The sequence below is a fragment of the Oncorhynchus gorbuscha genome, linkage group LG02 (assembly GCF_021184085.1).
Source record: "Oncorhynchus gorbuscha isolate QuinsamMale2020 ecotype Even-year linkage group LG02, OgorEven_v1.0, whole genome shotgun sequence".
Lineage (NCBI taxonomy): Eukaryota > Metazoa > Chordata > Actinopteri > Salmoniformes > Salmonidae > Oncorhynchus > Oncorhynchus gorbuscha.
In genome coordinates, this window is record NC_060174.1 from 100,581,170 (window position 1) to 100,606,815 (window position 25,646).

General features: G+C 43.8%; 1 protein-coding gene across 1 annotated transcript in view; it reads left to right on the forward strand.

Moving 5' to 3' along the window:
- The window catches only part of LOC123990860 (stanniocalcin-2-like), a 47,557-nt gene that overhangs the window by 16,301 nt on the left and 5,610 nt on the right, over positions 1-25,646 (forward strand). The window lies entirely within an intron of this gene.

Here is a 25,646-nt window from a genome sequence, read left to right on the forward strand (position 1 = left end):
CCTGTCTTTTTACTGTTGTTTTATTTCTTTACTTACCTTTTGCACTGTTGGTTAGAGCCTGTAAGTAAGCATTTCACTGTACGGTCTACACCTGTTGTATTCGAATAAACTTTGATTCGATTTGATTTGTGCACAACATTTTTACAAAAATAAGCTTATGAAACATGGGACCAACACTTTACATGTTGCATTTATATGTATTTTTCAGTATAGTTGCCTACCCCTTACATTAGACTTTATTTGGCCAGGGAGGGACATACAGTGCATCTTTGGACAGAGGGTGAAAGCCGTTGCTGAACTTGTCTTCTGCTGGCACTGAGACTCTCGCTGAGAGACAGATACTGTAGCTTCTCATCCGGTTCCAGTACCGGATCTCTCCCCTTCTGTAAATACATTAATATTAGCCTAACTAAACACTGGGGCCATTTCTAGGACCCTGTTATTACTGGGGTAGTATGCCATTATGGCCAGACCTCAGTACACAGCCGTTGATGATATATGCTTTGTAACACTCCCCCCCCCACCCCCACCCCTCCCTACCAGGTCTCTGGGAGTAATATTAATGATATTAGCTAAGCCAGTGGTTCCCAAACTTTTTATAGTCCCATAACCCTTCTAACATTCAACCTCCAGCTGCATACCCCTTCTAGCAGCAGGGTCAGCGCACTCTCAAATATTGTTTCTGCCATCATTGTAAGCCTGGCACACACACACACACACACACACACACACACACACACACACACACACACACACACACACACACACACACACACACACACACACACACACACACACACACACACACACACACACACACACACACACACACACACACACACACACACACACACACTATACGATATATTTATTAAATATAAGAACGAGTGTGAGTTTTTGTCACAACCCGTCTCGTGGGAAGTGTCAAAGAGCTCTTATAGGACCAGGGCACAAATAATAATATAATAATTATCAATAATATTACATATAAAACCTGTTTTGTTAATCGAAAATTGTGAATAACTCACCACAGGTTAATGAGAAGGGTGTGCTTGAAAGGATGCACATAACTCTGCAATGTTGGGTTATATTGGAGAAAGTCTGTGTCTTCAATCATTTTCCACACAGTTTGTGCCCATATTTAGTTTTCATGCTGGTGAGGGCGGAGAATCCACTCTCACATTGGTACGTGGTTGCGAAGCGCAGCCCAATCCAGAAATCTGGCTGTGGCTCCTGATTAAATTCCATTTTCACAGAACCGCTTGTTGCAATTTTGATGAGGCTTTTTTTGTTCAGATATTGGTAATTGGACTGGAGGCAGGGCATGAAAGGGATAACGAATCCAGTTGTTTGTGTCATCTGTTTCTGGAAAATACCTGCGTAATTGCGCATCCAACTCACTCAGGCGCTATTTGTCATTTGACATTGTCCGTAAGTTTGAGTTCATTTGCACACAAAAAATCATACAATGATGGAAAGACCTGTGTGTTGTCCAGACAGAGGAGATCTCCAACTTCTTAATCATAGCCTCAATTTTGTCCCGCACATTGAATATAGTTGTGGAGAGTCCCTGTAATCCTAGATTCAGATCATTCTGATGAGAAAAAACATCACCCAGACAGGCCAGTCATGTGAGAAACTCGTCATCATGCAAGCGGTCAGACAAGTGAAAATTATGGTCAGTCAAGAAAACTTTAAGCTCGTCTTTCAATTTTAAAAAACGTGTCCATACTTTGCCCCTTGATAACCAGCATACTTTGCATACCAGCATATGTTGTAAAAGCGTTACATGGTCCTGTCCATATCATTGCATAGTGCAGAAAATACACTAGAGTTCAGGGGCCTTGCTTTAACAAAGTTAACCATTTTCACTGTAGTGTCCAAAACGTCTTTCAAGCTGTCAGGCATTCCCTTGTCAGCATAAGCCTCTCAGTGGATGCTGCACTGTACCCAAAGTGGCATTGGGAGCAACTGCTTGCACGCGCGTTACCACTCCACTATGTCTCCATGTCATGGCTTTTGTGCCAGATACCAACATGAGCAACAGCTACGTTTGGCTACATACTGTCACGCCCTGACCTTAAAGAGCTTTTTATGTCTCTATTTTGGTTTGATCAGGGTGTGATTTGGGTGGGAATTCTATGTTAATTTTTCTATGTTTTGTATTTCTTTGTTTTGGCCGGGTGTGGTTCTCAATCAGGGACAGCTGACTATCGTTGTCTCTGATTGGGAACCATACTTAGGTAGCTTTTTCCCACCTATGCTTTGTGGGTAGTTGTCTGTTTAGTGTTTTCTGCACATGACAGGACTGTTTCGGTTTTGTTTTGCACTTTGTTCTTTTTGTTTCAGTGTTCAGTTAAATAAAAGTCCTGAACACTTGCTGCACTTTGGACCGATTCCTCCTCATCCGACGACGACACCCGTTACACATATGGACCGTTAGTGGAATTTCCGTGAGAGAGTAACGGTTGATGTGATTGGATGTTAATTATTTGACTAGGCTACCTGCATTTGACATTGTGTTATTTCGCTGAACACTAGATGGTTTAATTGTTTTTTTTGGCAGTAAAACGAGTCTACTCAGGCGAGAGAGAAACCTCACCCAAATGTATAGCTCCTTTGGAAAATACAAATGGTCTGTTTGAAAATGTAAATACTTCAATTTAAAAAAATTGTGAATCACATTTTTATTTGGCATACCCCTGACAGCACCTCTGTTTGGGAATACCTGAGCTAAGCCAATGGGACACAGTTGCTTTGTGTGTCACACAGGCCAACTACTGTCATATCTGTTCTACACAATTATAAGATGACTGATGCTGGATGACATTGAACCTCAAGTTATACAATATTTTACAGAAAACGTTGTGATTCACCATGCCATTGATCTTGGTTCTTGGAATCTATCTCCCCTTCCATCTTCCAATAAATATGTTTGGATGAGGCCAGTGTTGTGAGGTTGTCGTAGTAGGACCAGCTTGTCCTACTCTGTTCTCTGTGTGACATTCCCCTGACCTCCACCTTCTCTGACCACTAAGGCCCATATTTTAGGTGTAGTTGACAGGAGCACCCTATACCACGTGAGTTATAGGAAACCTCTCCCCACTGCCTCAGGCAATTTATAATGCAAGATACAATGGCTTGGGCCCATGAGTAGTTTTCTACCTTTGTATGTTGAGGTGCCGGGCCTATGAAAAGTGAATACATCTATTGATGCACCAAAAGGATACATCACACCTGTTTGCTTACAGATGGGTGTACAGGTGTAGGATCTTATTTTTCCCTATATTCAGGGGCACAACTTTCACTGGGGTCAGGTGGGGACACGAACCCCCCCCCATTCTGAAATTGCATTGTGCTCCGGTGTGCTTTAGGACCATGTGGACGCCTCAGATCGGTTGGGTAGGCAGTTTTCAGGTTTCACCCGGCTGGATTTAGGACGGCATGGACACCACAGAGTGTGCGGGAAGGCTGTGTGAAGGCAAAGCTTCTGAAAGGCTGGCATATATTAGTGTCTTATGAATCTAAAATATCGCAGAGTGGAGAAATAGTATATGGAATCAGTGATCAATTTGTAAGTCGCTCTGGATAAGAGCGTCTGCTAAATGACTTAAATGTAAATGTAATGTAATGATCATTTTATTATATTTTGCACAAGGAGGATTTTTAAATATATATTTAAGTGTCACAAAACAGTTAGAATCAGAGGACTCAAAAAAATGCTGTGCTGAAATGTTTAGGGAAGAAGTGGGTAAAATAGACTGGTCACCTGTGCTGGATAGTGTAGGGGTAGACAGTGATGGCTCCCATTAGACTGGTCACCTGTGTTAGATAGTGTAGGGGTAGACAGTGATGGCTCCCATTAGACTGGTCACCTGTGCTAGATAGTGTAGGGGTAGACAGTGCTGGCTCCCATTAGACAGGTCACCTGTGCTAGATAGTGTAGGGGTAGACAGTGCCTGGGAAGTCTTTAAATGTAGATTCCTTGATGTGGTGAATGTGATACTCCCATTAGAAAGGTCACCTGTGCTGGATAGTGTAGGGGTAGACAGTGCCTGGGAAGTCTTTAAATGTAGATTCCTTGATGTGGTGAATGTGATACTCCCATTAGAAAGGTCACCTGTGCTGGATAGTGTAGGGGTAGACAGTGCCTGGGAAGTCTTTAAATGTAGATTCCTTGATGTGGTGAATGTGATACTCCCATTAGACGTGTCAGGGTAAAGCAGAGATCTAGCCCTTGGTTTAATCATGAGATTCTAGAATCTATCCAAGCAAGGAATAAGGCCTTTAAAAAATGTAAGAACTCTCGAGAGAAGCCTGATTTTGTCCTATATTTTTATTTTATATTTTATTTCACCTTTATTTAACCAGGTAGGCTAGTTGAGAACAAGTTCTCATTTGCAACTGCGACCTGGCCAAGATAAAGCATAGTAGTTTGACACATACCTGTACAACAACACAGAGTTACACATGGAATAAACAAACATACAGTCTATAATACAGTAGAAAAAAAAGAAAAGAAAAAGTCTATATACAGTAAGTGCAAATGAGGTAAGATGAGGGAGTTAATAAATACATAGGCCATGGTGGCGAAGTAATTACAATATAGCAATTAAACACTGGAATGGTAGATGTGCAGAAGAGGAATGTGCAAGTAGAGATACTGGGGTGCAAAGGAGCAAGATAAATAAATAAATACAGTATGGGGATGAGGTAGTTGGATGGGCTGTTTACAGATTGGCTATGTACAGGTGCAGTGATCTGTGAGCTGCTCTGACAGCTGGTGCTTAAAGTTAGTGAGGGAGATATGACTCTCCAGCTTCAGGGATATTTGCAGTTTGTTCCAGTCATTGCAACAGAGTACTGGAAGAAAAGGCAGCCAAAGGAGGAGTTGGCTTTGGGGGAGACCAGTAAGATATACCTGCTGGAGCGCGTGCTACGAGTGGGTGCTGCTATGGTGACCCGTGAGCTGAGATAAGGCGGGGCTTTACCTAGCAGAGACTTGTAGATGACCTGGAGCCAGTGGGTTTGGCGACGAGAGTGAAGTGAGGGCCAGACAACGAGAATGTACAGGTCGCAGTGGTGGGTAGTATATGGGTCTTTGGTGACTAAACGGATGGCACTGTGATAGACTGCATCCAATTTGTTGTGTAGAGTGTTGGAGGCTATTTTATAAATGACATCGCCGAAGTCTAGGATCGGTAAGATGGTCAGTTTTACGAGGGTATGTTTGGCAGCATGAGTGAAGGATGCGAAATAGGAAGCCGATTCTAGATTACATTTTGGAATGGAGATGCTTAAATTGAGTCTGGAAGAAGAGTTTACAGTCTTACCAGACACCTAGGTATTTGTAGTTATCCACATATTCTAAGTCAGAGTCGACAAGAGTAGTGATGCTGGACGGGCGGGGAGGTGCGGGCAGTGATCGGTTGAAGAGCATGCATTTAGTTTAACTTGCATTTAAGAGCAGTTGGAGGCCACGGAAGGAGAGTTGTATGGCATTGAAGCTGAATATAAAAGTCACAGAAATTAAGCACAGAGCAGGATGGATGAAGCTAAGAGGGGTTACTTTGTTGAGAAAATAATTGAGAACAAAAATAACCCTAAAAAGATTTGGAAATCATTTAAGGAACTAGGCTGTAGCAGTACTACCAAAAACAAACTAAACAGTATTGGACTGACCATCAAGGGTGAGATGGAATAGGAAAAATCAGAGGTTGCCAATGCATTCAACTATTGTTTTTACTTCTGTTGCCAGCAAGCTGGTTAGCAAGCTGCCCACCAGTTCTGGTTTGTATGGAAGCAACCAAGTCAAGAAGTATTATGTAGAGTTAGGGGGTTCAGCCAAACTCTTTTTCTTTTGCGAAGGTAGTAACAGCCAAAATAGTCAGTATGCTGGCAGAGCTTAAATGCTCCAAAGCCACAGGCCTGGATAATATTTCTGCAAGGTTTCGTATAGATTCTGCTGAGCAAATTGGCCCTTGTATTACTCATATCATTAACCTCTCTCTTAAACAAGGCATCTTTCCCAGGGACATGAAACAAGCTAAGTTATACCTCTGTATAAGAAGGGGATAAAGTCTGACCCTGGGAATTATAGGCCTGTATCTATCCTCTATCAAAGACCCTGGAGAGAGTTGTACATGAGCAAATATATGAATATGTTAACAAACAGTCGGGTTTTCGAAAAACATACTCCACTGATTCATGTCTACTTTACTTGACTGACTTCATCAGGAAAGAGATTGATGAGGGAAATCTCCATTGAATGGTACTGCTTGACCTACAGAAGGTCTTTGATACAGTCTCCAAACTGGAGGCACTGGGGTTAAGCAGTATCTCTCTAGGCTGGGTAAGTCCTATTTATCAGGAAGGGAGCAAGTAGTAGATGTTAATGGGTCACTGTCTCAGGCAAAACCAATGGGTTGTGGCGTTCCGCAGGGGAGCGTGCTTGGGCCTCTGCTGTTTTTATTGAATATTAATGATATGAAAGATACTTGTTCTTGCCGTATTTTTCTTTATGCGGATGACTCTACACTTCTGGTGTCTCACAAAAGTAAAACTATGTTGGAGAGCATAATTAGCACAGAGCTTACTAACAATAGTAAATTACTTGGAGATAATAAGCCATCTCTGCACTTAGGGGAAAGGAAAAAAGTCAGTTAAGAAAAAAATATTATTTTCAGTGACAGCCTAGGAACAGTGGGTTAACTGCCTGTTCAGGGGTAGAACAACAGATTTTGTACCTTGTCAGCTCGGGGATTTGATCTTACAACCTTGCAGTTACTAGTTCAATGCTCTAACCACTAGGCTACCCTGCCGACATAGAGCCATGACTACATGGAGCCATGACTACATGGAACTCCATATTAAGTAACTGATGCAAGCAGTAAAATTCTATTTTAAAAAACAGATAAAAATACACCTTATGGTACAGAGGGGACTGTGAAGAACACAAACACAGGCACAGGCACAGACACATGCATACACACACAATAACATACGCACTATACACACACATACACATGGATTTTGTACTGTACATATGTGGTAATGGTGGAGTAGGGGCCTGAGGGCACACAGTGTGTTGTGAAATCTGTGAATGCATTGTAATGTTTTTAATATTGTATAAACTGCCTTAATTTTGTTGGACCCCAGGAAGAGTAGCTGCTGCCTTGGCAGCAGCTAATGGGGATCCATAATAAATACAAATACAAATGTCACGGTGCACAGTCAGTACACAACCCTATGCTCATCATGTCTTAGCAGGATCAGAAGGTGACAAGTGTCCCAACAGGGTCAGACAGCCAAGGAACTCAGGTGAATTTTTCAGTATATTATAACAATCAGTGAACTGATACAAAGTTTCATCTTGAGTTGATGGGTATGATACAGTCTGGGATCTGGGAATAATGGTCATTTCAATTACTGAACCATTAATTTTATACTCCAAATCAAATGTTATTTATCCAATGCGCCTAATACAACAGGTGTAGGTATACCTTTCCCGTGAAATGCTTACTTACAAGCCCTTAACCAGCAATGCAGTTAAGAAAATATTTTTTTAAATAAACTAAATTTTTTAAAAAAAGAAATACAAAAAGTAACACAAAATAACAATAACGAGACTATGTACAGGGGGTACCGGTACCGAGGCAGTGTGTGGGTCTACAGGTTAGTCCAGGTTATTTGTACATGTAGGTAAGGGTAAAGTGACTATGGATAGATAATAAACAGCGAGTAGCAGCAGTGTAAAAACTGCTGATACTCGCTGGGGGTCAATGCAAATAGTCCGGGTGGACATTTGATTAATTGTTCAGCAGTCTTATGGCTTCGGGGTAGAAGCTGTTAAGGACCCTTTTGGACCAAGATTTGGCGCTCCAGTACCACTTGCTGTACGGTAGCAGAGAGAACAGACTATGACTTCTTGGATAATATAATAAAACAGAAATGTGAGGAAGACCTGGGAAATGCTATTGATGATGATGAATAGATACAGATATGCTAGAATGCCCAGTCATGTTCATATCATCTCAGATATAAATGACTGCAGTTGTAGACCATCCATAGACCGTTCTACATGCGAGTTAAACTGAATATCATGCACTCCGAAATGTCATTCCTCTGCTGAAAGTGTAAAGCACGAAAGGGGACATATTTGCATATGTTATGGTATTGTGAAGCCTGGCTAAATTCTGGCAGAGTATGTTATTTTATCTCAACATGTCTACAGATTTTCCCTGTTTTGTTTGCTTGGAAATGTTGTTACTGGAGACTGTTATCAGAAGCAACTGTGTAACTTAGCATTTATATAGGCTAAGAAATGCATTGCCATTAATTGGAAGGTTTGTTATCCTCCCACTATGTCACAATGGATGGCAGAAATGTCAAGTTATGTATCACTAGATTTGATTTATTACCAGACTAAGTGTATACTGTGCAGCTTTAATTTGGTCTGGATTCCTTATATGGAATACTGTAGGACTAAAGGAGTCTGTATTGAAAACATGCCCACGTCAGGGGAGACACCTATTTAGGCAATCCCTAACTGCTGGGATGCTCAGTCCTGGCACTAGGCGTCTGCCGTACTGTAGGTTGTCACTCTGGCCTTGGCCTAACACACCTGATGAATAATGAATGTTTCACTAAGACCCTAAAGCTGAGTGGGGTGTGTGGGTTGGGGTGCTGCAAGGCCGTGGAGCACTAGTGGCAGGACGTGGTGACTGAGCTGTATTGTGTACGGTAGTAGTAGGCCTATGATATGAATTATACGGAGGATTAACTGTTTCTGTGTGTTCATGTGTAGGCAGTGAATGTGTGTTTTTATTAAACTTTTGATTTCCAAACCTTTCCATTGAGACATTTTAAAAAAAGATGGTAAGGAAATTGTGTTGGGAGAGAGTTGAGTTATTGACTAGACTGGCGGGGGTCGGGCGTGCAGGGAGCTCGGGCTGGTCTGGCTGAAATTTGATATAGAGGATGTCTTAGCAATGACAATCAAAATGTAAGTCTTTGTACTTTATTTGTAAGACTTGTTCATTTGTTAGGTTATTGGTTAAAGGAGCAGCACAATATTGATTATTGAAATATTATTGATCTAGTTCAGTGTTATCAATCACTTAAATCATATTTAGTAATGGTCTCTTGCCAAGCTTGATGACCGTGGGCATTTTTACTTACTTTTTGATGTTCTAAATAGAGTTGGCTAGAAGGGTCACAGGTCATATTAGATTGTGTAGTTATACAGGAAATTAGCTTTAGATGCCCCAAAAAACGGATGGACCCTCAGACCCCCGCCAAGTTATGTCCCTCCCACTTCTAAAACCAACGTTACGCCCCTGCCTATGTTGTCACAGCAAAATAATCCTGCAGCAACAGGATTTGAATGTTTAGTCCAATGTTGCTTGATCAGAGGTTAGGCTATTAGCTGGCCAAAAAGCCACATGAAAAGTGCAATACTGTTAATATAACTGTGTGTTATTTTGAGTTTTCAGTGAATTTATGTAAATCACAAATCTCATCTGCAGTGCAGGAATATTCTCAGCAACAAAATAGTGATCAAATTAAGATGCTACATCTGTAGTTGATTATTTTGGGAGTAGTGGAGCGACTACCAGGACTGACTCAGCTATCTGTGTGTGACCCTGCTAATGAGTGTGGGCCTTTATCATTTAGATGGATTGATGGATGGTGATGATCTGGGTTTGATCAGCAACCAGAACTAGGTTTGATTCCCCCATCCCCTGACTTTCATTCAATATCATCTTCAATTGCACCTTACTACTGAAAGCAAATACAAATTTGGTTTGAAATGTATCTATGACGTTTCAGTTTAAGTAAGTAGTGGGAATTTCAAAACTGGACCAGGACAGAACGAGCTGTCACTCAAGCGACTTTAAGTGTCAGCCATAGGGATTATCTCAGTTGCTGGCCCTTCACATGGCCCTTCATATAGGATGGCAGGTAGTCTAGTGGTTAGAGCATTGTGCCAGTAACTGCAAAAGTTGCTAGATCAAATCCCAGAGCTGGCAAGGTAAAAATCTGTCATTCTGCCCCTGAACAAGGCAGTTAACCCACTGTTCCCCAGTAGGCTGTTATTGTAAATAAGAGTTTATTCTTAACTGACTTGCCTAGTTAAATATAAATAGTTTTTTTTAATACACAAGGAGGCTGTATTTACCTTCATCGTGGCATATTATCCACATTAGTCGAGTTTCTGACACATAGTGCTAATACAAGGATGACGGGATATGTTTGGCTTGGCCCTGGTAAAGGCATCGGAGTCGCTCTTACCTCATGTTCCTTTGGGATCCTTTGCCACTTTGACACATTCTGGTTTCCATGGTACTATGCCGATCATGCAGTTATAACCTTGAGGCAAGACTGCAAGATGTTTCGGCACAAATCACGGCCTGCCGAATTGGGCTGGGGTAAGTGAGGCTCCTGACTTGCAGACAATTATTTTGAATAACACCACTTCAAAGTACACACCCCTTCGCTGACTCTCTCCCTGTTAATAAAGACTCACAACTAAGTGACTCATGAAGGCTACTACCTTACAGCTGCCTACCTTCACACTGGCTGTCAAGACATGCTGACATTCTTTCACCCACTTAGCAGACTGGCTAATTGAGGCTAGTTATGATAATCCCATCAATTCAGTGTAACTGACTTAACATGTGTGCTTAGGAGCTTTAGGGGTAAGGGAATGTTATTCTGTGCCACCTGATACCTTCAGGAAATAGCATGATTATGTTTTCTAGTAGCATTGACGTCCAGTAGGCAGGCAGTGTTTACAATCAACAACAACAAAAAAACATATGAAAAGCCAAATAAATAAAAAACTATATATAACTTTTGACTGATGGTATATATATATATATATACACACAGTTGATGTCGAAAGTTTACATACACTGGAGAAATGTCCTCTGGTCTGATGAAACAAAAATATAACTGTTTGGCCATAATGACCATAATTATGTTTGGAGGAAAAAGGGGGATGCTTGCAAGCCGAAGAACACCATCCCAACTGTGAAGCATGGGGGGTGGCAGCATCATGTTGTGGGGGTGCTTTGCTGCAGGAGGGACTGGTGCACTTCACAAAATAAATGGCATCATGAGGCAGGAATATAATAATAATATAATAATAATATATGCCATTTAGCAGACGCTTTTATCCAAAGCGACTTACAGTCATGTGTGCATACATTCTTACGTGAATATATTGAAGCAACATCTCAAGACATCTGTCAGGAAGTTAAAGCTTGGTCGCAAATGGGTCTTCCAAATGGACAATAACCCCGAGCATACTTCCAAAGTTGTGGCAAAATGGCTTAAGGACAACAAAGTCAAGGTATTGGAGTGGCCATCAGAAAGCACTGACCTCAATCCTATAGAAAATTTGTGGGCAGAACTGAAAAAGCGTGTGTAAGCAAGGAGGCCTACAAACCTGTCTCAGTTACACCAGCTCTGTCAAGAGGAATGGGCCAAAATTCACCCAACTTATTGTGGGAATCTTGTGGAAGGCTACCTGAAACATTTGACCCAAGTTAAACAATTTAAAGGCAATGCTACCAAAAACTATATTAAACATCTCCAATCAAAAATCTAGAATCGGCTTTCTATTTCGCAACAAAGCCTCCTTCACTCACGCCGCCAAACTTACCCTAGTAAAACTGACTATCCTACCGATCCTTGACTTCGGCGATGTCATCTACAAAATAGCTTCCAACACTCTATTCAACAAACTGGATGCAGTCTATCACAGTGCCATCCGTTTTATTACCAAATCACCTTATACCACCCACCACTGCGACCTCTATGCTCTAGTTGGCTGGCCTTCGCTACATATTCGTCGCCAGACCCACTGGCTCCAGGTCATCTATAAGTCTATGCTGGGTTAAGCGCCGCCTTATCTCAGTTCACTGGTCACGATAACAACACCCACCCGTAGCACACGTTCCAGCAGGTATATCTCACTGATCATCCCCAAAGCCAACACCTGATTTGGCAGCCTTTCCTTCCAGTTCTCTGCTGCCAGTGACTGGAACGAATTGCAAAAATCGCTGAAGTTGGAGACTTTTATTTCCCTCACCAACTTTAAACATCAACTATCTGAGCAGTTAACCGATCGCTGCAGCTGTACATAGTCCATCTGTAAATAGCCCACCTAATCTATCTACCTCATCCCCATACTGTTTTTATTTTATTTACTTTTCTGCTCTTTTGCACACCAGTATCTCTACTTGCACATCATCATCTGCTCATTTATCACTCCAGGGTTAATCTGCTAAATTGTAATTATTCGCTCTTATGACCTATTTATTGCCTACCTCCTCATGCCTTTTGCACACACTGTATATAGACTTTCTTTTTTTCTACTGTGTCATTGATTTGTTTATTGTGTTATTGGCTTGTTTATTGTTTACTCCATGTGTAACTCTGTGTTGTTGTCTGTGTCACACTGCTTTGCTTTATCTTGGCCAGGTCGCAGTTGCAAATGAGAACTTGTTCTCAACTAGCTTACCTGGTTAAATAAAGGTGAAATAAAATAATGTAAACTAATCGAGTGTATGTAAACTTCTGACCCACTGGGAATGTGATGAAAGAAATAAAAGCTGAAATAAATCATTATCTCAACTATTTCTGACATTTCACATTCTTAAAATAAAGGGGTGATCCTAACTGACCTAACTAAGGTGCATGTAACTTCAACTGTATATATAGTACCAGTCAAAAGTTTGGACACACCTACTCATTCAAGGGTTTTTCTACATATGTACTATTTTCTACATTGTAGAATAATAGTGAAGACATCAAAACTATGAAATAACACATACAGAATAATGTAAACCAAAAAAGTTTTAAACAAATCTAAATATATTTTATATTTGAGATTCTTCAAAGTAGCAACCCTTGATGACAGCTTTGCACATGCTTGGCATTCTCTCAACCAGCTTCATGAGGTAGTAACCTGGAATGCATTTCAATTAACAGGTGTGCCTTGTTAAAAGTTCATTTGTGGAATTTCTTCCCTTCTTAATGCGTTTGGGCAACGGCAGTCAAGCACCCAAGCTAACTTTGGCTAGCTTGCTAGCTACTTCCAGACACAAATGAGACCACGCTGACCATTATAGTCGCCCTAGCAGAGCTGGTTATGTCGTTTTCATGTTATCCAGAGCGTTGGTGACTGTAACTGTACTGCTGGCGACAATTTCATGACATTTTTTCGTCTAAGTTTACTGACACCGGACATATTCAACCGGTGTTGAGCGCTCGTAAATTCATTATTTTGCACTCTGGTACACTCAGACGAGAGTGCTCTGAAATTGGAGTAGATAGCCAGAGTGAATTTACGAAAGCACCCAAATGTCCATTGAGAACGCAAAACGACTATACCATTTAGCTTTGCTAAGAATGACGGGAATAATCAAGTCAATAAACGTTGGGTATTAGTTAGATAGTGTGACAAACCTCTTCAACTTGGGCTGTGCCGTGGCGGAGATCTTTGTGGGCTATACTCAGCCTTGTCTCAGGATGGTAAGTTGGTGGTTGAAGATATCCCTCTAGTGGTGTGGGGCTGTGCTTTGGCAAAGTCGGTGGGGTTATATCCTTCCTGTTTGGCCCTGTCTGGGGGTGTCCTCGGATGGGGCCACAGTGTCTCCTGTCCCCTCCTGTCTCAGCCTCCAGTATTTATGCTGCAGTAGTTTGTGTCGGGGGGCTAGGGTCAGTTTGTTATATCTGGAGTACTTCTCCTGTCTTATTCGGTGTCCTGTGTGAATCTAAGTGTGCGTTCTCTAATTCTCTCCTTCTTTCTTTCTCTCTCTCGGAGGACCTGAGCCCTAGGACCATGCCCCAGGACTACCTGACATGATGACTCCTTGCTGTCCCCAGTCCACCTGGCCATGCTGCTGCTCCAGTTTCAACTGACCTGAGCCCTAGGACCATGCCCCAGGACTACCTGACATGATGACTCCTTGCTGTCCCCAGTCCACCTGGCCATACTGCTGCTCCAGTTTCAACTGTTCACCCGAGCGTTCTTCTCTTTAGCCCTATGCATCCAGGTGAGTGGGGCATGGTCACTGATGAGGGTGAAGTGGTGCCCTAGCAGGTAGTATTTCAGGCTTTCTAGAGCCCACTTTACTGCCAGTGCACCTTTCTCAATGACTGAGTAGTTGGCCTCCCATGGTTCCAGCTTCCTGCTTAAAAACAGGATGGGGTGTTCCACCCCTTCTACGGGAGAGCACGGCACCCAAGCCAACCTCTGAGGCATCTGTATGAACAACTCTCTCTCTCTCAATGTCTGGTACCACCAACACTGTATTACAGCAGAAAGCCTCCTGTAATGTCTGGTACCACCAGCACTGTATTACAGCAGAGAGCCTCCTGTAATTTCTGGTACCACCAGCACTGTATTACAGCAGAGAGCCTCCTGTAATGTCTGGTACCACCAACACTGTATTACAGCAGAGAGCCTCCTGTAATGTTCTAAATGTTTTGGTGGCCCTTTCATCCCATTTGACCATGTTTGGCCCTCTGGCTCTAGTCATGTCGGTAAGTGGGGCGGCCACTGTAGCATAACTTGGGATGAACTTACAGTAGTAACCAGTCAATCCTAGGAAGGCTCGAACCTGCTTCTTATTTACTGGTTTTGGCCATCCTCTAATTGCCTCGACCTTCTTAAATTGGGGTTTGATTAACCCTCTTCCCACGGTGTATCCCAGATACTCTGTTTCCTCTAACCCCACGTAACACTTGGCAGGGTTCGCCATGAGCCCTGCCTTCCTAAAGGCATCTAGCACTGCCTGTACCCGGGGTAAGTGGGATCCCCAATCTGGGTTGTAGATCCCCACGTCATCTAACTAGGCTGCGGTGTAAACTCGGTGCGGTTTTAGGACCTTGTCCATGAGCCGTTGAAAGGTGGCTGGGGCCCCGTGTAAGCCGAATGGCATGACGGTGTATTGAAACCGTCAGGTGTTGCAAAGGCTGTCTTTTCTTTGGCCCTGGGGGTCCGAGGAATTTGCCAGTAACCTTTGGCTAGATCCAGGGTCGTAATGTACCGAGCTTTACCAATTTTCTCAACAGTTCATTTACTCGGGGTAGGGATCAAACTTGAAGATTTAATTTACCTTCTGAAAATCATTACAAAACTGCAAAGACGTATCGGGCTTGGAGACCATCAAAACTGGGCTAGACCACTCACTTTGTGACTCTTTCGACCACTCCATCTGCCAACATTTTCTCCGTCTCTGATCTAATCGTGGCTCGTCGAGCCTTGGGTGACACATATGGACTCATGCTCACTTTTCTCCCTGGTAGGGAAACAATATCATGAGCTGTAACCTCAGTTAGGCCTGGTATCCCTGAAAACACATCTGTTTTTCTGGATCAGGGTCTTTACTTCCTGTATTTATGCTGGCGACAGAGTAGGTGAAACCTGCACTTCGGCTGCCTCCTGAGTGTGTGTGAGGTACGTGAGCATTAGTGTTTCTCCCTCTCTCCATGCTTTTAACAGGTTAATGTGATAGATCTGTTCTGGGGGCCGACAACCTAGCTGCCAGATCTGATAATGAACTTTTCCTATTCTCTCCAGCACTTCACATAGTCCTTTCCATGCGGCTAGTAGTTTACACTCTACCGTGGGGACCAGCACTAACACCTTATCTCCCGGTTGAAATTCCCTCAGGGTAGCCTGCCAGTTATAAGCGTCCTGCTGGTGCTCTTGTGCTTGTCTCATGTGCTCTCTGACGATGGGCGTGACTGTGGCTATCCTGTCTTGCATTGCCATGACATGCTCTATAACACGAGTGTAAGGGGTGGACTGGTGCTCCTAGGTTTCCCGGGCGATGTCCAAGATTCCCCGGGGGTGCCTGTGGCTATCCTGTCTTGCATTGTCATGACATACTCTATAACCCGAGTGTAAGGGGTGGACTGGTGCTCCTAGGTTTCCCGGGCGATGTCCAAGATTCCCCGGGGGTGCCTCCCATATACCAGCTCAAAGGGTGAATACCCCAGCGTGGCTTGGGGAACCTCGCTAATGGCAACCATCAGTTAAGGTAACATGAAATCCCAGTTTTTCCCATCCTTATCGATTACCTTCCTGAGCATTAACTTCAGGGTCATGCCCATTTCCTGAAGAATTGCATTATGGGCCCTAAAGTACGGAAATGGTGTCCTCTGCGTGTATACTTCATATTTTGGCAAATTTAGTACGACATCTGGGAACTTTTGGCATACTAACCATATCAATACTATGACCAATAAGCATACTATATACTCAATCCACGTCACAAATAGTATGGTTAGTGTGGTTAGTATGGGTATTCGAAAAGAGCTCATGTCCATATTATGGCAAAATAGCTCAAAAAAGCAACCGGGATGCATCACCAGCGGTAAGAAATCACAAACTTGGCAAGAGCTTGAGCCCAGAACGGATGAAGGAATGGTCTGTCCAAAGACAAAAGGAACCACCACTGTCGCCATTCGAAAGCGGATGGCGAGAACGGTTACCCACATCATAGTTGCGCTCAGATGCAGGCGATGAGAAAAATAAGCGCAATTAACGACAGTCCATCATTACTTTAAGACATGAAGGTCAGTCAATGCGGAACATTTCAAGAACTTTGAAAGTTTCTTCAAGTGCAGTCGCAAAAACCAACAAGCGCTATGAGGAAACTGGCTCTCAAGAGGACCGACAGAGGAAAGGAAGAACCAGAGTTACCTCTCCTACAGAGGATGAGTTCATTAGAGTTCAATGCACCTCAGAAATTGCAGCCCAAATAAATGTTTCACATAGTTCAAGTAACAGACACATCTCAACATCAACTGTTCAGAGGAGACTACGTGAATCAGGCCTTCATGGTCGGATTGCTACAAAGAAACCACCACTAAAGGACAGTAATAAGAAGAGACTTGCTTGGGCCAAGAATCACGAGCAATGGACATTAGACCGGTGGAAATCTGTTCTTTGCTCTGAGATTTTTGGTTCCAACCGCCGTGTCTTTGAGAGATGCAGAGTAGGTGAACGGATGATCTCCGCATGTGTGGTTCCCACCATGGAGCATGGAGGAGGAGGTGTGACACTGAGGGTGATTTATTTAGAATTCAAGGCACACTTAACCAGCCTGGCTACCACAGCATTCTGCACCGATACGCCATCCCATCTGGTTTGCGCTTAGTGGGACTATCATTTGTTTTTCAACAGGACAATGACCCAACACACCTCCAGGCTGTGTAAAGGCTATTTGACCAAGAAGGAGAGGGATGGAGTGCTGCATCAGTTGACCTGGCCTCCCCAATCACCCGACCTCATCCCAATTGAGATGGTTTGGGATGAGTTGGACCACAGAGTGAAGGAAAAGCAGCCAACCAATCAAATGTATTTATAAAATCCTTCTTACATCAGCTGATGTCACAAAGTGCTGTACAAAAACCCAGCCTAAAACCCCAAATAGAAAGCAATGCAGGTGTAGAAGCACGGTGTCTAAATCGATCATAGCCGATCGCTCAGGTCCTCAGAGAGAGAGAGAGAGAGAGAGAGAGAGGGAGAGAGAGAGAGAGAGAGAGAGAGAGAGAGACATACTTAAATTCACACCGGATAAGACAGGAGAAATACTCCAGATATAACAATTTGTAAGTCGCTCTGGATAAGAGCGTCTGCTAAATGACTTAAATGTAATGTAAATGTATAACAGACTGACCCAAACCCCCAACACATAAACTATTGCAGAATAAATACTGGAGGCAGAACCAGGAGGGATCAGGAGACACTGTGGTCCCAACAAGTGCTCAGCATTTGTGGGAACTCCTTCAAGACTGTTGGAAAACTATTACAGGTGAAGCTGGTTGAGAGAATGCCAGGTGTGTGCAAAGCTGTCATCAAGCAAAGGGTGGCTACTTTGAAGAATCACAAATAGTAAATATATTTTGATTTGTTTAACAGTTTTTTGGTTACTAGATGATTCCATATGTGCTTTGTCATAGTTGTGATGTCTTCACTATTATTCTGCAATGTAGAAAATAGTCCAAATAAAGGAAAACCCTGGAATGAGTAGGTGTATCCAAACGTTTGACTGGTACAGTATATAAAACATACCATTATTTTTTGTTACCTACTGATTCTGGTGATTCAAATCTCAAAATCTGCTAATACTGCATCAAACCCTCAGGTATGGCACAGTATTCATGCCTTTCTTTCCATATCTTCTTTCCATCTTTTCAAAACCTTTCAAATCTTTGACGAGCCCAGCAGTTCTTGACTCGTCACTTATTAACGGACAGAGCCAGCATAGGTGTCGCTGCTTTCCCTAGTTTGAAGTAGCGGATTTCATATTTTGCGTGTATGCTTAATGCCTAAACATGTTGTGTGGGTAATGCCTGGGGTAAACTCTGCACATTTGGGCGTGCCTACTTAATTTGTCGTTCGCATCCCTTGAACTGAACAAAGCTAACTAGCAAAAACAACCTATCAAATCAAACAATTTTCCAAGTTGGAATAATGTAACATTCCGCATTGAGGGTTCGAACGGGGGACGTCAACTATAATGTAAGAACATAGGCAATATGCAGGAGCTCAACAAAACGTGACATGACAGGCCACAGCCATCCTCGTTGCTAACTGTCGGACAGGCGAACAGTGAGTCCTGGACTGACCACTTGTCTGAAATGTCGTTACCAATGAAAACATTTTCACCCTGACTTTTACACATCTTGGACATCTACCTGTACTTCGTGGACGTAGTGGGAATGGGGCTTCTCACACCACTCAATACGGGCCAGAGCTTGGCTTCTACCAGATGGATGTGACTAACCACACTACAATTATTCTACGTGAGTGGCTGCATGCGGGCGCACTCGCGAGTGAGGATTCAGCTCTCCAACCGGCTTGAAGCGGAAATCATCAACTAGATTTAGCCACGGGCCAGTTTGTTCTTGAGCGAATGGTTAGTTGGCGGGAACATAATAAAACAAAGAATTGACTGCGAATTGAACGCAAGAAGCCTAAACATATATAATATTTGACTAAAATATAATCATTTCAAATATTGATTATATTTGGGAACATTTCCCTGTATAGGGTGCCGTCTTTCAGATGGGATGTTAAACGGGTGTCCTGACTCTGTTGTCACTAAAAATCCCATGGGGCTTATTTTAAGAGTAGGAGTGTTCACCCGGTGTCAGGGCCAAATTCCCAACCTGGCCCCATTCCATCATGGCCAACTAATCATCCCCCTCATTCCTAATTGGCATATATCCCTCCTCACCTCTCCATCATAGCTAATGTGTGGTGAGGGTTCTGGTACAAAAAAATGGTCACTGTTCATCACTAAGATGTGTGCTACACATTGATGGTGGATGAGGTGAGTTCCCTCTACTATGTAAAGTGCTTTGCGTACCTCAGTTGGTACAATAGTGCTAGATATAAATCCAATAAATTATTACAAATTATTATTATTTGTATACAATCACATGTCTCTCTATTAAGCGTTGGGAATACTTGGGAACAGATTAACCAAATTAAAATATCTCTGAGCTGATTTCCTGGCGTTTTTACAGTCTTTTATGTCCAACAATTAAATATTTGTTTTTTTTTAGCTCAGAAAACTTTGGGGGCCAAATAAAACCACCCGCAGGCCACCAGTTGGGGAACCCTGCCCTAATGGATGGAGCTGCCTACCTGTGTGCTGCGTGGGAGAACTGTGCTACTGTTTGTGTGTGCGACGTTTTGTGCCTTGGGGATGCATCTCCCACACAACCATGGGCCTGTTGTGTCCATGCAGAATAAAGTAATGGACATGTGGTTCTGCTGTGAATTCTAAAACGCTGTCAGTGAGATGGTTCACCCTGAAGGACAGATGAAATAACTTCATTCACAACAACGTAGGGCTGACAATGCATTTTCCTTTGGAATTTTGAGGGTTAACATCTCTTTGAATGTGTTTGATTTATCAAGCCAAAATGTTGTTTTGATGAGAGACTTCCACGTTTTTAAATGTATTTTTCAGTCATTGATTGTTGATATGAAATGTAGTTAAACCCTTATTTATTATACAGTTGAAGTCGGAAGTTTACATACACCTTAGCCAACTACATTTAAACTCAGTTTTTCACAATTTCTGACATTTAATTCTAGTAAAAATTCCGTTTTAGGTCAGTTAGGATCACCACTTTATTTTAAGAATGTGAAATGTCAGAATAATAGCAGAGATAATTATTTATTTCAGCTTGTATTTCTACCCACATTCCCAGTTGGTCAGTAGTTTACATACACTCAATTACTATTTGGTAGCATTGCCCTTAAATTGTTTAACTTGGGTCAAACGGTTCGGGTTGCCTTCCACAAGCTTCCCATAATAAGTTGCGTGAATTTTGGCCCATTCCTCCTGACAGAGCTGGTGTAAGAGTCAGGTTTGTAGGCCTCCTGTTATGCAGATGAATGAGGACCCAAAAGCGACTTGGCGAAAACAGAGTCTTTAATCCAGTAAAGGAAATATGCAATACTCCTAGACAAATCGGAGCGGTAAATAAAGCATAAAAAACAATTCCACTCGTAATGACGAGAACAGACTGGAGACTCGATCATAAACTGTAGGTTGCCTCGGGAAGGCACTTGATCGTAGCAGACTCAGACACCTGCTCACCACGCAGCATCTGAGGGAAACACGACACGACAGGGCGATACAAAGACACAGCACGGTGAACAATATACAAGGATCCGACAGGACAGAAACGGAAAACAAGGGGAGAAATAGGGACTCTAATCAGGGGAAAAGATAGGGAACAGGTGTGGAAAGACTAAATGATTGATTAGGGGAATAGGAACAGCTGGGAGCAGGAACGGAACGATAGAGAGAAGAGAGAGAGGGAGGGAGAGAGAAAAAAGGGAACGAACCTAAAAAGACCAGCAGGGGGAAAACGAACAGAAGGAAAAGCAAAATGACAAGACAATATAAGACAAAACATGACAGTACCCCCACTCACCGAGCGCCTCCTGGCGCACTCGAGGAGGAATCCTGGCGGCAACGGAGGAAATCATCAATCAGTGAACGGTCCAGCACGTCCCGAGACGGAACCCAACTCCTCTCCTCAGGACCGTAACCCTCCCAATCCACTAAGTATTGGTGACCCCGTCCCCGAGAACGCATGTCCATGATCCTACGTACCTTGTAAATAGGTGCGCTCTCGACAAGGACGGGAGGGGGGAGGGAAGACGAACGGGGGTGCGAAGAAAGGGCTTGACACAGGAGACATGGAAGACAGGATGGACGCGACGAAGATGTCGCGGAAGAAGCAGTCGCACAGCGACAGGATTGACGACCTGGGAGACACGGAACGGACCAATGAACCGCGGAGTCAACTTACGAGAAGCTGTCGTAAGAGGAAGGTTGCGAGTGGAAAGCCACACTCTCTGGCCGCAACAATACCTTGGACTCTTAATCCTACGTTTATTGGCGGCTCTCACAGTCTGTGCCCTGTAACGGCAAAGTGCAGACCTCACCCTCCTCCAGGTGCGCTCACAACGTTGGACAAACGCTTGAGCGGAGGGAACGCTGGACTCGGTAAGCTGGGATGAGAACAGAGGAGGCTGGTAACCCAGACTACTCTGAAACGGAGATAACCCGGTAGCAGACGAAGGAAGCGAGTTGTGAGCGTATTCTGCCCAGGGGAGCTGTTCTGCCCAAGACGCAGGGTTTCTGAAAGAAAGGCTGCGTAGTATGCGACCAACCAACCTTAGCGGAATCCATCTGAATGCCTTCAGCGGAAATAACGGAACCGAGAAAAGTAACGGAGGAGACATGAAAAGAGCACCTCTCAGCCTTCACGTAGAGACAATTCTCTAAAAGGCGCTGGAGAACACGTCGAACGTGCTGAACATGAATCTCGAGTGACGGTGAAAAAATCAGGATATCGTCAAGGTAGACAAAAACAAAGATGTTCAGCATGTCTCTCAGAACATCATTAACTAATGCCTGAAAAACAGCTGGCGCATTGGCGAGACCAAACGGCAGAACCCGGTACTCAAAATGCCCTAACGGAGTGTTAAACGCTGTTTTCCACTCGTCCCCCTCTCTGATGCGCACGAGATGGTAAGCGTTACGAAGGTCCAACTTAGTAAAGCACCTGGCTCCCTGCAGAATCTCGAAGGCTGATGACATAAGGGGAAGCGGATAACGATTCTTAACCGTTATGTCATTCAGCCTCGATATCCACGCAGGGGCGCAGAGTACCGTCCTTTTTCTTAACAAAAAAAAAACCCCGCCCCGGCCAGAGAGGAAGAAGGCACTATGGTACCGGCGTCAAGAGACACAGACAAATAATCCTCGAGAGCCTTACGTTCGGGAGCCGACAGAGAGTATAGTCTACCCCGAGGAGGAGTGGTCCCCGGAAGGAGATCAATACTACAATCATACGACCGGTGAGGAGGAAGGGAGTTGGCTCGGGACCGACTGAAGACCGTGCGCAGATCATGATATTCCTCCGGCACTCCTGTCAAATCGCCAGGTTCCTCCTGAGAAGTGGGGACAGAAGAAATGGGAGGGATGGCAGACATTAAACACTTCACATGACAAGAAACGTTCCAGGATAGGATAGAATTACTAGACCAATTAATAGAAGGATTATGACATACTAGCCAGGGATGACCCAAAACAACAGGTGTAAAAGGTGAACGAAAAATCAAAAAAGAAATAGTCTCACTGTGGTTGCCAGATACTGTGAGGGTTAAAGGTAGTGTCTCAAATCTGATACTGGGAAGATGACTACCATCTAATGCGAACATGGGCGTAGGCTTGTCTAACTGTCTGAAAGGAAAGTCATGTTTCCGAGCCCATGCTTCGTCCATGAAACAACCCTCAGCCCCAGAGTCTATCAAGGCACTGCATGTAGCACCCGAACCGGTCCAGCGTAGATGGACCGACATAGTAGTACAGGATCTAGATGGAGAGACCTGAGTAGTAGTGCTCACCAGTAGCCCTCCGCTTACTGATGAGCTCTGGCTTTTACTGGACAAGAATTGACAAAATGTCCAGCAAGTCCGCAATAGAGGCATAGGCGGTTGGTGATCCTCCGTTCCCTCTCCTTAGTCGAGATGCGAATACCTCCCAGCTGCATGGGCTCAGTCTCTGAGCCAGAGGAGGGAGATGGTTGCGATGCGGAGCAGGGAAACACCGTTGACGCGAGCTCTCTTCCACGAGCTTGGTGACGAAGATCTACCCGTCGTTCTATGCGGATGGCGAGAGCAATCAAAGAGTCCACACTGGAAGGAACCTCCCGGGAGAGAATCTCATCTTTAACCACTGCGTGGAGTCCCTCCAGAAAACGAGCGAGCAGCGCCGGCTCGTTCCAGTCACTAGAGGCAGCAAGAGTGCAAAACTCTATAGAGTAATCCGTTATGGATCGATCACCTTGGCATAGGGAAGCCAGGGCCCTAGAAGCCTCCCTACCAAAAACTGAACGGTCAAAAACCCGAATCATCTCCTCTTTAAAGTTCTGGTAATTGTTAGAACAATCAGCCCTTGCCTCCCAGATAGCTGTGCCCCACTCTCGAGCCCGGCCAGTAAGGAGTGATATGACGTAAGCAACCCGAGCTCTCTCTCTAGAGTATGTGTTGGGTTGGAGAGAGAACACAATATCACACTGGGTGAGAAAGGAGCGGCACTCCGTGGGCTGCCGGGAGTAACAAGGTGGGTTATTAACCCTAGGTTCCGGAGGCTCGGCAGACCAGGAAGTAACAGGTGGCACGAGACGAAGACTCTGGAACTGTCCAGAGAGGTCGGAAACCTGAGCGGCCAGGTTCTCCACGTCATGACGAGCAGCAGACAATTCCTGCTCGTGTCTGCCGAGCATGGCTCCTTGGATCTCGACGGCAGTGTTACGAGCGTCTGTAGTCGCTGGGTCCATTCTTTGGTCGGATCCTTCTGTTATGCAGATGAATGAGGACCCAAAAGCGACTTGGCGAAAACAGAGTCTTTAATCCAGTAAAGGAAATATGCAATACTCCTAGACAAATCGGAGCGGTAAATAAAGCATAAAAAACAATTCCACTCGTAATGACGAGAACAGACTGGAGACTCGATCATAAACTGTAGGTTGCCTCGGGAAGGCACTTGACCGTAGCAGACTCAGACACCTGCTCACCACGCAGCATCTGAGGGAAACACGATACGACAGGGCGATACAAAGACACAGCACGGTGAACAATATACAAGGATCCGACAGGACAGAAACGGAAAACAAGGGGAGAAATAGGGACTCTAATCAGGGGAAAAGATAGGGAACAGGTGTGGAAAGACTAAATGATTGATTAGGGGAATAGGAACAGCTGGGAGCAGGAACGGAACGATAGAGAGAAGAGAGAGAGGGAGGGAGAGAGAAAAAAGGGAACGAACCTAAAAAGACCAGCAGGGGGAAAACGAACAGAAGGAAAAGCAAAATGACAAGACAATATAAGACAAAACATGACACCTCCTTGCTCGCACACGCTTTTTCAGTTCTGCCCACAGATTTTCTATGGGATTGAGGTCAGTGATTTGTGATGGCCCCACTCCAATACCTTGACTTTGTTGTCCTTAAGCCATTTTGCCACAACTTTGGAAGTATGCTTGGGGTCATTGTCCATTTGGAAGACCCATTTGCGACCAAGCTTTAACTTCCTGACTGATGCCTTGAGATGTTGCTTCAAAATATCCACATAATTTTCCCCCCTCATGTAGCCATCTATTTTGAGAAGTGCACCAGTCCCTCCTGCAGCAAAGCACCCCCACAACATGATTCTGCCAACTCTGTGCTTCACAGTCAGGATGGTGTTCTTCAGCTTGCAAGCCTCCCCCTTTTTCATCCAAACATAATTATGGTCATTATGGCCAAACCATTCTATTTTTGTTTCATCAGACCAGAGGACATTTCTCCAAAAAGTATGATCTTTGTCCCCATGTGCAGTTGCAAAACGTAGTCTGACTTTTTTATGTCAGTTTTGGAGCAGTGGCTTCTTCCTTGCTGAGCGGCCTTTCAGGTTACGTCAATATAAGACTCGTTTTACTGTGGATATAGATACTTTTGTAGCTGTTTCCTCCAGCATCATCACAAGGTCCTTTGCTGTTGTTCTGGGATTGATTTGCACTTTTCTCACCAAAGTACGTTCATCTCTAGGAGACCAAACGTCAACTTAGTGTATGTAAACTCTTGACCTACTGGAATTGTGATACAGTGAATTATAAGTGAAATAATCTGTCTGTGAACAATTGTTGGAAAAATGACTTGTGTCATGCACAAAGTAGATATCCTAACCAACTTGCCAAAACTATAGTTTGTTAACAAGAAATTTGTGGAGTGGTTGAAAAACAAGTTTTAATGACTCCAACCTAAGTGTATGTAAACTTCCGACTTCAACTGTATATATGTGGGTAATAATATTATTAGTGTGTGTGTTTGCTTGCGTGCAGTGCAGTGCATTGTAAGAATTGTAAATCCCTTATAATAGGCTATGGAGTTTTAAATGTGCATATATTGGTATTTTAGTGCCACCTATCAGTTGTAACTGTGGATGCTACATGAGTCTATGGCTGAGCTGAGTGGGGTGTCATTTTGTCATATACGAAATATGTGGGGGCGGCAGGGTAGCCTAGTGGTTAGGGTGTTGAACTAGT